This window comes from Bos grunniens, chromosome 18, assembly GCF_055505025.1.
Source record: "Bos grunniens cultivar Pamir isolate PY7600 chromosome 18, Bosgru_T2T1.0, whole genome shotgun sequence".
In the NCBI taxonomy this organism is placed as follows: Eukaryota; Metazoa; Chordata; class Mammalia; order Artiodactyla; family Bovidae; genus Bos; species Bos grunniens.
Window position 1 is genome coordinate 2018812 of NC_141182.1, and position 11675 is coordinate 2030486.

An 11675-nucleotide genomic window follows, 5' to 3' on the forward strand; every position below is an offset into this window, starting at 1 on the left:
AAAGACATCTGACTGATTCAAGCTTTTCTTCATGAGAACTGATAAGACATTGCACTCAGGATTGTCATTGACTCAGGGGTCGTAGTGGTCACATCCAGTACGTTGACTGCAAACAGCAGGAATCGCCCAGGGCTAAGCTGGGCAACAAGGAGCTTCTGGAAGGCCACTGGGGCCTGTGGAGTGGGAGGCGGCTGCCAGCTGGAGGCAGGGTGGAGCCAGGTGGTGAGGACCCAGGCCCTCAGCTGGAAGGGGGGTTGGCTGGCCGGGACGCTGCTGCTCCTGAGATGAGAGGAGGGACCTCCGCCTTCTCTCCTGGCTCAAGCCCGTGTTCCAGGAGGCCAGACCGGCTGAGCGCAGGTCACAGGCCTGTGGCTGCACTAGGGGCGGCCATCGCCACAGTTATGTGCCCACCAAGGACCGAGGAGAAAGGGCCTGGTTACCCAAAGTGGTGAAGGAGGGAGGGGTCGCAGTTCCTTCCCCCGCAGAGCTGTGAGCTGAGCCCGTCTGGGTGGTGGCAGTCCAGGACTCCCCGCGGGTGGCCCGCCTGAGTCTGGCGGGCTCCCACTGTGCCCCCGCAGGTGGCCCGGTCTGTCTGAGTTTGGGCTGCTTCTCCTTCCAGGTTACACTAGGACGGGCTCCATCTTTCTGGCCCAAACTCAGGACCGGCTCATCTCCCTGAAGCGCATCAACTCGAGGCTGAAGTACGTATGAGGCTGAGCCCGTCCCGACTTCCTGTCAGCTGACCTCTGCGGAGGCCGGGGAATGTCATTGTGCCCGTGTTCTGTGCCAGTGTCATAGGCATCCCCTGCGAGATCATCTCCCCCAAGAAAGTGGCCGAGCTGCACCCTCTGCTTAACGTGCACGACCTGGTGGGGGCCATGCACGTCCCCGAGGACGCAGTGGTGTCCTCCGCCGACGTGGCGCTCGCCCTGGCCAGTGCCGCCTCCCAGAGCGGTGAGTGGGCGCGGGGTGAGGAGAGGGGCGGCCTCAGGAGAGCGGCTCAGCGGCGGCAGGGGCACCAGCCAGCCTCTGCATGGAACTCTGGCTCGCGGCTCTGAGTTTTTGTCTCAGCGCGGTACCTGTCAGCACGGTTTCCCTCAGGGCCACGCGTTTCTTGTTAAGTATCCTAGGCACTGCCTTCGGTCCTGCTTAGAGCATTTTAGGTGTAAGGGCCTTTTTCCCTCCACAGGACTTGAGACGCTCCAAGGCTGGCACATGCCTTGGGGATTTAATGCGCAGCTGCGGTCGTGTCCCGCGTTGGAGTGAACGAGGGGAAGGCTCATCCGCCCTGGTGTCTGCTCTGGATGAGCTGCTTGGTGGTGTGGGTCGATCAGGATTGAGGAGGCCCTGTGGCACTGCTTCTCCTGCCCCTTTTATGATCCCTGGGTTTTTGTTTGGCTGCGCCATGCCCCTTGTGGGCCTTCGATTCCCAGCCAGGGACGGAACCCCGGCCCCCTGCAGTGGCAGCGTGGACCCGAACCACTGGACCGCCAGGGGAGTCCCACGATCCCTGAAGTTTCATTATGTACTTCACTTGGTTTGTTCAGTTGGCCTGGTCTTTTTAGTCTTGGGGAAGGCCCATTTAGACAGAAATGGGTCTCAGTTCAGATCTGTGACTGTGAGGTGGGAAACAGATGAGCCTCTGGGCTAGACAGCTGGTGTTTGACAAATGGAGTAAAATTCATCCTTTGTTCTCACTCAGACACTCCAAGGACAGAACTAGTGTCAAAAGCTGAGCTCTGCTAAAGTAAAGAGATAAGGTCCCTTTCTTGAGGTCAAGAAAGACTTCCCTATCTGTACATGCACAGGAAGGCTTCTTGAGGGTCCAAAAGGGAGGGGTGCCACCCCATAATAAGGGTGGAGCTGCACCACAGTCCTCTGTGGCGGGGTCATCTTAGAAATAGCCGTGCTCACATCTTGGGCAGGGTCCTAGGACCAGCTGTGTGAAGGAACAGATGCAAGCGCTACGCATCCTGGAGGCCCGTCCACAGTCGTCTCGTGTGTATTTCTGCCCTGCTTCTGACATAAACTATTTCTCTCTGTGCTCCCCCATATATTGTGCTCTCTGATAGTAAACTTCATACTTGTTTTGCAGTTTTTGCCTCCTTGAAAATTTCTGCTTTCAAATGGGTTAAGAAGAAGGGAACTTTGCATCTAGCCTCCAGCCCTTGGTGGACCAGCAAGGGTCAGTCCCTAGACAGGGAAATAAGATCTTGCATCAGGACTACTGTCCCTCTGAAAAACAGCCGGACAAGTATTCTTCATGTCATGGTCAAAAGAGGTCAAGTCGCGGGCGTGGAGACAGATAAAGGACAGATCCAGTGCCAGTACTTTGTCAACTGTGCTGGTCAGGTAGGTTAGTGACAAGACTGGGTCACTGACTTTCTTATTTCACTTTGTCTCCAGGATTTTGGGGTACAGAGATAAGGCTAGTTTTCTGATGGACCAAGCGGGGCTCACTGTTTCTTCTGTGGCCGGGAGAACTTGGAATCCCCTCCTCCAAACGGGAAGCCTGCCCTCGCCCCTCGCGTGGAAGCCAGGCGCCATCCCCCTCCTCCCCGGCCGAGGGGTAGCCTTGCTCAGGGAGGCCCGGAGAGTGAGTGCAGACAGCGCTCGGTCCCTGCTCCGGGCTGTGTGGTGGCTCGTGTCATCCCGCCACCCAGCAGACGAGCGTTGGGGTGCCCCTGTGTCGGGAGCGTGGGTTCCGTGTCAGGACCCTAAACCCTGCAGCTCTGAAGGCAGACTGTCCCTTGCCCCCCCTCCACGGTCTTAGGGGCATCCAGGAGTACTTGCCGCCACGTGGAGGTCTTTGCGGTTGGTGTTTGGGGTTCGCAGGGCCTGTCTCCCCACGGCTCCTCTTCCGAGCTGGTGGCTCTGTCTTCTCTGCTCAGAAAGCAGATTCCGTGGCTCACCTGGTACAGAGTTGCTCCCCTCCAAAAACGATAGGAACTAAAGCTGGGAATCGGCTTCCCACAGCTGACGTGGGAGCGGGAGCCCCCAGGAGCCGCTCGAAATGACACTCGTCTCAAGAGGCTGCCCTTGCTCACATGTCTTTCTGTTCCTCTCCACCCACCCATCCCTCTGTGTGTCTGTAGTGGGCATACGAGCTGGGTCTGTGCAGCGAGGAGCCGGTTAGCATCCCGTTACATGCCTGCGAACACTTCTACCTTCTGACTCGCCCCTGGGAGACCCCGCTGCCGAGCAGCACGCCAAGTGAGGACTGCACTTTGTTTCCACTCTTGTCTCCTCGCCCCTGTTCCGTCCTCTGTCAAGAAGGCTTTCTGCTGAGGACAGACTGCGCCCAGAAGAGTCCTTTCACTTCTTTTCTGTAGCATGTTACAGGGCGGTGGATCCCGTTCTAACTTGACTTGAATGTCTCTTTATGAAAGGATGGCCAAAGTGGGCGTACCATTTGCTTCTTTGTTTGCAAGCTAACTGTAGTCCCAGACAGAGGTCTGAACTGTATATGTTTGGAATATAACCTCCCGTCAACCTTGATTCCAGCTTCTGCTTCATCCAGTCCAGCATTTCACATGATGTACTCTGCATATAAGTTAAATAAACAGGGTGACAATATACAGCCTTGACGTACTCCCTTCCGTTAGGAACCAGCCTGTTGTTCCATGTCCAGTTCTAACTGTTTCTTCTTGACCTGCATACAGATTTCTCAGGAAGCAGGTAAGGTGGTCTGGTATTCCCATCTCTTGAAAAATTTTCCACAGTTCGTTGTGATCCATGCAGGCATTGGTGTAGTCAATAAAGCAGATGTTTTTCTGGAACTCTCTTGCTTTTTCGATGATCCAGCGGATGTTTGCAATTTGATCTCTGGTTCCTCTGCTTTTTCTAAAATCAGCTTGAACATCTGGAAGTTCATAGTTCATGTATTGTTGAAGCCTGGCTTGGAGAATTTTGAGCATTACTTTGCTAGCGTGTGAGATGAGTGCAATTGTGCGGTAGTTTGAGCATTCTTTGGCATTGCCTTTCTTTAGGATTGAAATGAAAACTGACCTTTTCCAGTCCTGTGGCCAGTGCTGAGTTTTCCAAATTTGCTGACATATGGAGTGCAGCACTTTCATAGCATCATCTTTTAGGATGTGAAATAGCTCAACTGGAATTCCATCACCTTCACTAGTTTTGTTTGTAGTGATGTTTCCTAAGGCCCACTTGACTTAGCATTCCAGGATGTCTGGCTCTAGATGCGTGATCACACCATTGTGGTTATTTGGGTCATGAAGATCTTTTTTGTATAGTTCTTCTGTGTATTCTTGCCCCCTCTCAGAAAACGAAGATCATGGCATCTGGTCCCATCACTTCATGGCAAATAGATGGGGTAACAGTGGAAACAGTGTCAGACTTTGTTTTTGGGGGCTCCAAAATCACTGCAGATGGTGACTGCAGCCATGAAATTAAAACACACTTACTCCTTGGAAGAAAGTTATGACCAACCTAGATAGCATATTCAAAAGCAGAGACATTACTTTGCCAACAAAGGTCCGTCTAGTCAAGGCTATGGTTTTTCCTGTGGTCATGTATGGATGTGAGAATTGGACTGTGAAGAAAGCTGAGCGCCAAAGAATTGATGCTTTTGAACTGTGGTGTTGGAGAAACTCTTGAGAGTCCCTTGGACTGCAAGGAGATCCAACCAGTCCATTCTGAAGGAGATCAGCCCTGGGATTTCTTTGGAAGGAATGATGCTAAAGCTGAAACTCCAGTACTTTGGCCACCTCATACAGAGTTGACTCGTTGGAAAAGACTCTGATGCTGGGAGGGATTGGGGGCAGGAGGAGAAGGGACGACAGAGGATGAGATGGCTGGATGGCATCACCGACTTGATGGACATGAGTTTGAGTGAACTCCAGGAGTTGGTGATGGACAGGGAGGCCTGGCATGCTGCGATTCATGGGGTTGCAAAGAGTCAGACATGACTGAGTGACTGAACTGAACTGAACTGAACTTCTTAATATCTTCTGCTTCTGTTAGGTCCATACCATTTCTGTCCTTGATTGTGCCCATCTTTGCATGAAATATTCCCTTTGTAACTCTAATTTTCTTGAAGAGATCTCTAGTCTTTCCAATCCTATTGTTTTACTCTATTTCTTTGCATTTATCACTGAGGAAGGCTTTCTTATCTTTCCTTGCTGTTCTTTGGAACTCTGCATTCAAATGGGTATATCTTTCCTTTTCTCCTTTGCCTTTCACTTCTCTTCTTTTCACAGCTCTTTGTAAGGCCTCCTCAGACAACCATTGTGCCTTTTTGCATTTGTTTTTCTTGGGGATGGTCTTGATCACTGCCTCCTGTACAATGTCACAAACCTCCATCCATAGTTCTTCAGGCACTCTGTCTATCAGATCTAATCCCTTGAATCTGTTTGTCTCTTCCACTGTATAATTGTAAGGAATTATGATTTGGGTCATACCTGAATGGTCTAGTGGTTTTCCCTAGTTTCTTCAATTTAAGTCTGAATTTGGCAATTAGGAGTTCATGATCTGAGCCACAGTCAGCTCCTGGTCTTGTTTTTGCTGACTGTATAGAGCTTCTCCATCTTTGGCTGAAAAGACTATAATCAACCTGATTTCGGTGTTGACCATCTGGTGATGCCCACGTGTAGGTAGAGTCTTCTCTTGTGTTGTTGAAAGAGGGTGTTTGCTATGACCAGTGAGTTCTCTTGGCAAAACTCTATTAGCCTTTGCCCTGCTTCATTCTGTACTCCAAGGCCAAATTTGCCTGTTACTCTAGGTGTTTCTTGACTTCCTACTTTTGCATTCCAGTCCCCTATAATGAAAAGGACATCTCTTTTGGGTGTTAGTTCTAGAAGGTCTTGTAGGTCTTCATAGAACCATTCAGCTTCAGCTTCTTCAGCATTACCAGTTGGGGCATAGACTTCGATTACCATGATATTGAATGGCTTGCCTTGGAAATGAACAGAGATTATTTTGTCGTTTTTGAGATTGCACCCAAGTTCTGCATTTCGGACTCTTTTGTTGGCTGTGAGGGCTACTCCATTTCTTCTAAGGGATTCTTGTCCACAGTAGTAGATACAATGGTCATCTCAGTTAAATTCACCCATTCCAGTCCATCTTAGTTCACTGATACCTAAAATGTTGACATTCACTCTTGCCATCTCCTGTTTGACCACTTCCAATTTGCCTTGATTCATGGACCTAACATTCCAGGTTCCTGTGCAATATTTCTCTTTACAGCATCAGACTTTACTTCTATCACCAGTCACATCCACAACTGGGTGTTGTTTTTGCTTTGGCTGTGTCTCTTCATTCTTTCTGGAGTTATTTCTCCACTGTTCTCCAGTAGCATATTGGCACCTACTGACCTGAGGAGTTAATCTTTCAGTTTCCTATCTTTTTCCATTTTCATACTGTTCACAGGGTTCTCAAGGCAAGAATACTGAAGTGGTTTTGCATTCCCTTCTTCAATGGACCATGTTTTGTCAAAAGCTGTAATCAAGATTCCTGGGAGAAATATCAATAACCTCAGATATGCAGATGACACCATCCTTATGGCAGAAAGTGAAGAAGAACTAAAGAGCCTCTTGATGAAAGAGGAGAGTGAAAAAGTTGGCTAAAAACCCAACATTCAGGAAACTAAGATCATGGCATCTGGTCCCATCACTTCATGGTAAATAGATGGGGAAACGATGGAAACAGTGACAGAGTTTATTTTTGGGGCTCTAAAATCAGTGCAGATGGTGATTGCAGCCATGAAATTAAAAGATGCTTGCTCCTTGGAAGAAAAGCTATGACCAACCTAGATAGCATATTAAAAAGCAGACATTACTTTGCCAACAAAGTTGTCTAGTCAAAGCTATGGTTTTTCCAGTAGTCATGTATGGTTGTGAATGTTGGACCATAAAGAAAACTGAGTGCCGAAGAATTGATGCTTTTGAACTGTGGTGTTGGAGAAGACTCTTGAGAGTCCCCTGGACTGCAAGGAGATCCAAACAGTCCACCCTAAAGGAGATCAGTCCTGAGTGTTCACTGGAAGGACTGATGCTGAAGTTGAAACTCCAATACTCTGGCCACCTGATTCGAAGAGCTGACTCATTAGAAAAGACCCTGATGCTGGGAAAGATTGAAAAGGAGAAGGGGATGACAGAGGATGAGATGGTTGGATGGCATCACCAACTTGGTGGACATGAGTTGAATAAGCTCCGGGAGTTGGTGATGGACAGGGAGGCCTGGTGTGCTGCAGTGCATGGGGTTGCAAAGGGTCGCACGACTCAGTGACAGCACTGAACTGAACTGGAATGTAACCTAGAGTTGACAAAATGCTACCTATTGTGGAGATGTCACAGGTGAGCTCTAAACTCGGGCTGTTCAGTGACTCCCAGCACCATAGGGAGGGTTCGATACCACTTGAGGGTCTTCATCCCTAGAGTGGGCTCTGCAGCCCCCTCTGTCAGGCTTTCCTGTGGCACAGTGGCAGTTATGTGGTTTTATTCTGAGAATGAGCCAAAGCTTCTAGGTAAGTGACTGAGTTAGCGGTAATCTGAAAATGTTTCCACAGTAAATCTGGGAGCGAGCATCCTCGCCCATGACTGAGAAAAGTATTTTTTCCCCATGCTGAACAGTAAATCCTTGTATTGTTTTTCTTTCAAGTCTGTTTTACATAGTGGTATGTAACTGTTAATGCTGCACTCCTAATTTACTCCTCCCCCTCCCTCCCCATTGTCCCCTTTGGTAATCATATTTGTTTTCTATGTCTGTGAGTCTGTTTGTTTTATAGATAATTCATTTTATCATTTCTAATTCCACATGTAAGTCATATATAGTATTTATTTGTCCCTATCTTACTTCACTTAGTATGATAATCTCTAGGTCCATCATGTTGTTGCAGATGGTATTATTTTATCTTTTATGGCTGAGATATATTCCATTATGTATACATATACTATAAACTTTATCCATTCACCTGTCAATGGACATTTAGGTTGCTTCCACATCTTTGCTCTTGTAATTATGTCTGCTCTGAACATAGGGGTGCATATATCTTTTTGAATTACAATTTTTTTCAGATATATGCCCAGGAGTGGGATTGCTAGGTCATTGGGTACTCTTCTTTTTAGTTTTATAAGGAACCTCCATACAGTTTTTTGTAGAGGCTGCAGCAGTTTACATTCACATCAGCTGTGTATGGGGGTCCCTTTCTCCACACTCTCTCCAGTATTTATTGTTTGTAGACTTTTTAATGAACACCATTCTGAATGGGTAAGATGGTATCTCACTGTAGTTTTGATTTGCATTTCTCTAATAATTAGCAGTGTTGAGCATTTTTTCATGGACATCTGTCTGTCTTCTTTGGAGAAATGTCTATTCAGTTATTCTGTACTTTTTCATTTTTTAAATTTATTTAAATTGGAGGCTAATTACAATATTGTAGTGGTTTTTGCCATACACTGACATGAATCAGCCATGGGTGCACACGTGTCCCCATCCTGAGCCCCCCTCCCACCTCCCTCCCCATCCCATCCCTCTGGGTCATCCCAGTGCACCAGCCCTGAGCACCCTGTCTCATGCATCCAACCTGGACTGGTAATCGGTTTCACATATGATAATATATATGTTTCAATGCTATTCTCTCAAATCATCCCACCCTTGCCTTCTCCCAGAGTCCAAAAGACTTTTCTATACATCTGTGTCTCTTTTACTGTCTTGCATATAGGGTTATCGTTACCATCTTTCTAAATTCCATACATATGTGTTAGTATACTGTATTGGTGTTTTTCTTTCTGGCTTACTTCACTCTGTATAATAGGCTCCAGTTTCATCCACCTCATTAGAACTGATTCAAATGTATTCTTTTTAATGGCTGAATAATATTCCATTGTGTATATGTTCTACAGCCTTCTTATCCATTTGTCTGCTGATGGACATCTAGATTGCTTCCATGTCCTGGCTATTATAAATAGTGCTGTGATGAACATTGGGGTACACATATCTCTTTCAATTCTGGTTTCCTCGGTGTGTATGCCCAGCAGTGGGATTGCTGGGTCATATGGCAGTTCTGTTTCCAGTTTTTTAAGGAATCTCCACACTGTTCTCCATAGTGGCTGTACTAGTTTGCATTCCCACCAACAGTGTAAGAGGGTTCCTTTTCTCCACACCCTCTCCAGCACTTATTGTTTGTAGAATTTTGGATAGCAGCCATTCTGACCAGCGTGAAATGGAACCTCATTGTGGTTTTGATTTACATTTCTCTGAAAATGAGTGATGTTGAGCATCTTTTCATGTGTTGTTAGTCATCTGTATGTATTCTTTGGAGAAATGTCTGTTTAGTTCTTTGGCCCATTTTTTGATTGGGTCGTTTATTTTTCTGGAATTGAACTGTAGGAGTTGCTTGTATATTTTTGAGATTAATTCTTTGTCAGTTGCTTCATTTGCTATTATTTTCTCCCATTCTGAAGGCTGTCTTTTCACCTTGCTTATAGTTTCCTTTGTTGTGCAAAAGCTTTTAAGTTTAATTAGGTCCCATTTGTTTATTTTTGCTTGTATTTCCATTACTCTGCGAGGTGGGTCATAGAGGATCCTGCTGTGATGTATGTCGGAGAGTGTTTTGCCTATGTTCTCCTCTAGGAGTTTTATAGTTTCTGGTCTTAAGTTTAGATCTTTAATCCATTTTGAGTTTATTTTTGTGTATGGTGTTAGAAAGTGTTCTAGTGTCATTCTTTTATAAGTGGTTGACCAGTTTTCCCAGCACCACTTGTTAAAGAGATTGTCTTTTCTCCATTGTATATTCTTATATCCTTTGTTAAAGATAAGGTGTCCAGAGGTGCGTGGATTTATCTCTGGGGTTTCTATTTTGTTCCATTGATCTATATTTCTGTCTTTGTGCCAGTACCATACTGTCTTGATGACTGTAGCTTTGCAGTATAGCCTGAAGTCAGGCAGGTTGATTCCCCCAGTTCCATTCTTCTTTCTCAAGATTGCTTTGGCTATTCAAGGTTTTTTGTATTTCCATACAAATTGTGAAATTATTGGTTCTAGTTCTGTGAAAAATACCCTTGGTAGCTTGATAGGGATTGCATTGAATCTATAGATTGCTTTGGGTAGTATACTCATTTTCACTGTATTGATTCTTCCAATCCATGATCATGATATATTTCTCCATCTGTTTGCGTCCTCTTTGATTTCCTTCATCAGTGTTTTATAGTTTTCTATATATAGGTCTTTTGTTTCTTTAGGTAGATATATTCCTAAGTATTTTATTCTTTTCATTGCAATGGTGAATGGAATCGTTTCCTTAATTTCTCTGTTTTCTCATTGTTCGTGTATAGGAATGCGAGGGATTTGTGTTAATTTTATATCCTGCAACTTTACTATATTCATTGATTAGCTCTAGAAATTTTCTGGTGGAGTCTTTAGGGTATTCTATGTAGAGGATCATGTCATCTGCAAACAGTGAGAGTTTTACTTCTTCTTTTCCAATCTGGATTCCTTTTCTTTTTCTGCTCTGATTGCTGTGGCCAAAACTTCCAAAACTATGTTGAATAGTAGTGGTGAGAGTGGGCACCCTTGTCTTGTTCCTGACTTTAAGGGAAATGCTTTCAATTTTTCACCATTGAGGATAATGTTTGCTGTGGGTTTGTCATATATAGCTTTTATTATGTTGAAGTATGTTCCTTCTATTCCTGCTTTCTGGAGGGTTTTTATCATAAATGGATGTTGAATTTTGTCAAAGGCTTTCTCTGCATCTATTGAGATAATCATATGGTTTTTATCTTTCAATTTGTTAATGTGGCCCTTGGACTGCAAGGAGATCCAACCAGTTCATTCTGAAGGAGATCAGCCCTGGGATTTCTTTGGAAGGAATGATGCTAAAGCTGAAACTCCAGTACTTTGGCCACCTCATGCGAAGAGTTGATTCACTGGAAAAGACTCTGATGCTGGGAGGGATTGGGGGCAGGAGGAGAAGGGGACGACAGAGGATGAGATGGCTGGATGGCATCACTGACTCGATGGATGTGAGTCTGAGTGAACTCCGGGAGCTGGTGATGGACAGGGAAGCCTGGCATGCTGTGATTCATGGGGTCGCAAAGAGTCGGACACGACTGAGCGACTGATCTGATCTGATCTGATGTTGACTGACTTGCAGATATTGAAGAATCCTTGAATCCCTGGGATAAAACCCACTTGGTCATGATATATGATCTTTTAAATATGTTGTTGGATTCTGTTTGCTAGAATTTTGTTAAGGATTTTTGCATCTATGTTCATCAGTGATATTGGCCTGTAGTTTTTTTTTTTTTTTTTTTGTGGCATCTTTGTCTGCTTTCTTTTCGTTTGGTGGAGGAGCTGGAAGGTAAGTCCTTCCCACTCAGACTCGGCTTGCTGGGCTTCTTCCTTTCTTCTAGTTCACATGGTCTGTGATGTACTTAGTCCAGCATGTTCGTAGTAAGCGGACGACATGTGTCTGTAGAGAGCTGTCCCCTTAAAGGTACTTGCCCCTTGTTCCAGGCACGTGACTGTACAGAATGTGTTTGGAACCCCTCTTTTGGAGTTAGCCTTGGATTTAGACAGGCATCTTTTTTACCTGTTTCCAAATTCTCTGGTACACTCTGGTAACAGGTACAAATGATTTTATGTGCAATGTGATCCTTAGTGATGGTAAATACACATACCTGGTTACCACAGATGCAGAACATTTCTCAAGGACACATAGC

The 11675-nt window shown here is 45.7% G+C and overlaps 1 long non-coding RNA gene across 1 annotated transcript; it reads left to right on the forward strand.

The window, feature by feature from the left end:
* Positions 1-1880: 1880 nt before the first annotated feature.
* LOC147352909 (uncharacterized) lies at positions 1881-3578 on the forward strand. Its single transcript, XR_015145235.1, has 2 exons — positions 1881-2352; positions 3096-3578. It is a non-coding gene; the product is annotated as an uncharacterized LOC147352909 (long non-coding RNA).
* The last annotated feature ends 8097 nt before the right edge of the window (positions 3579-11675 follow it).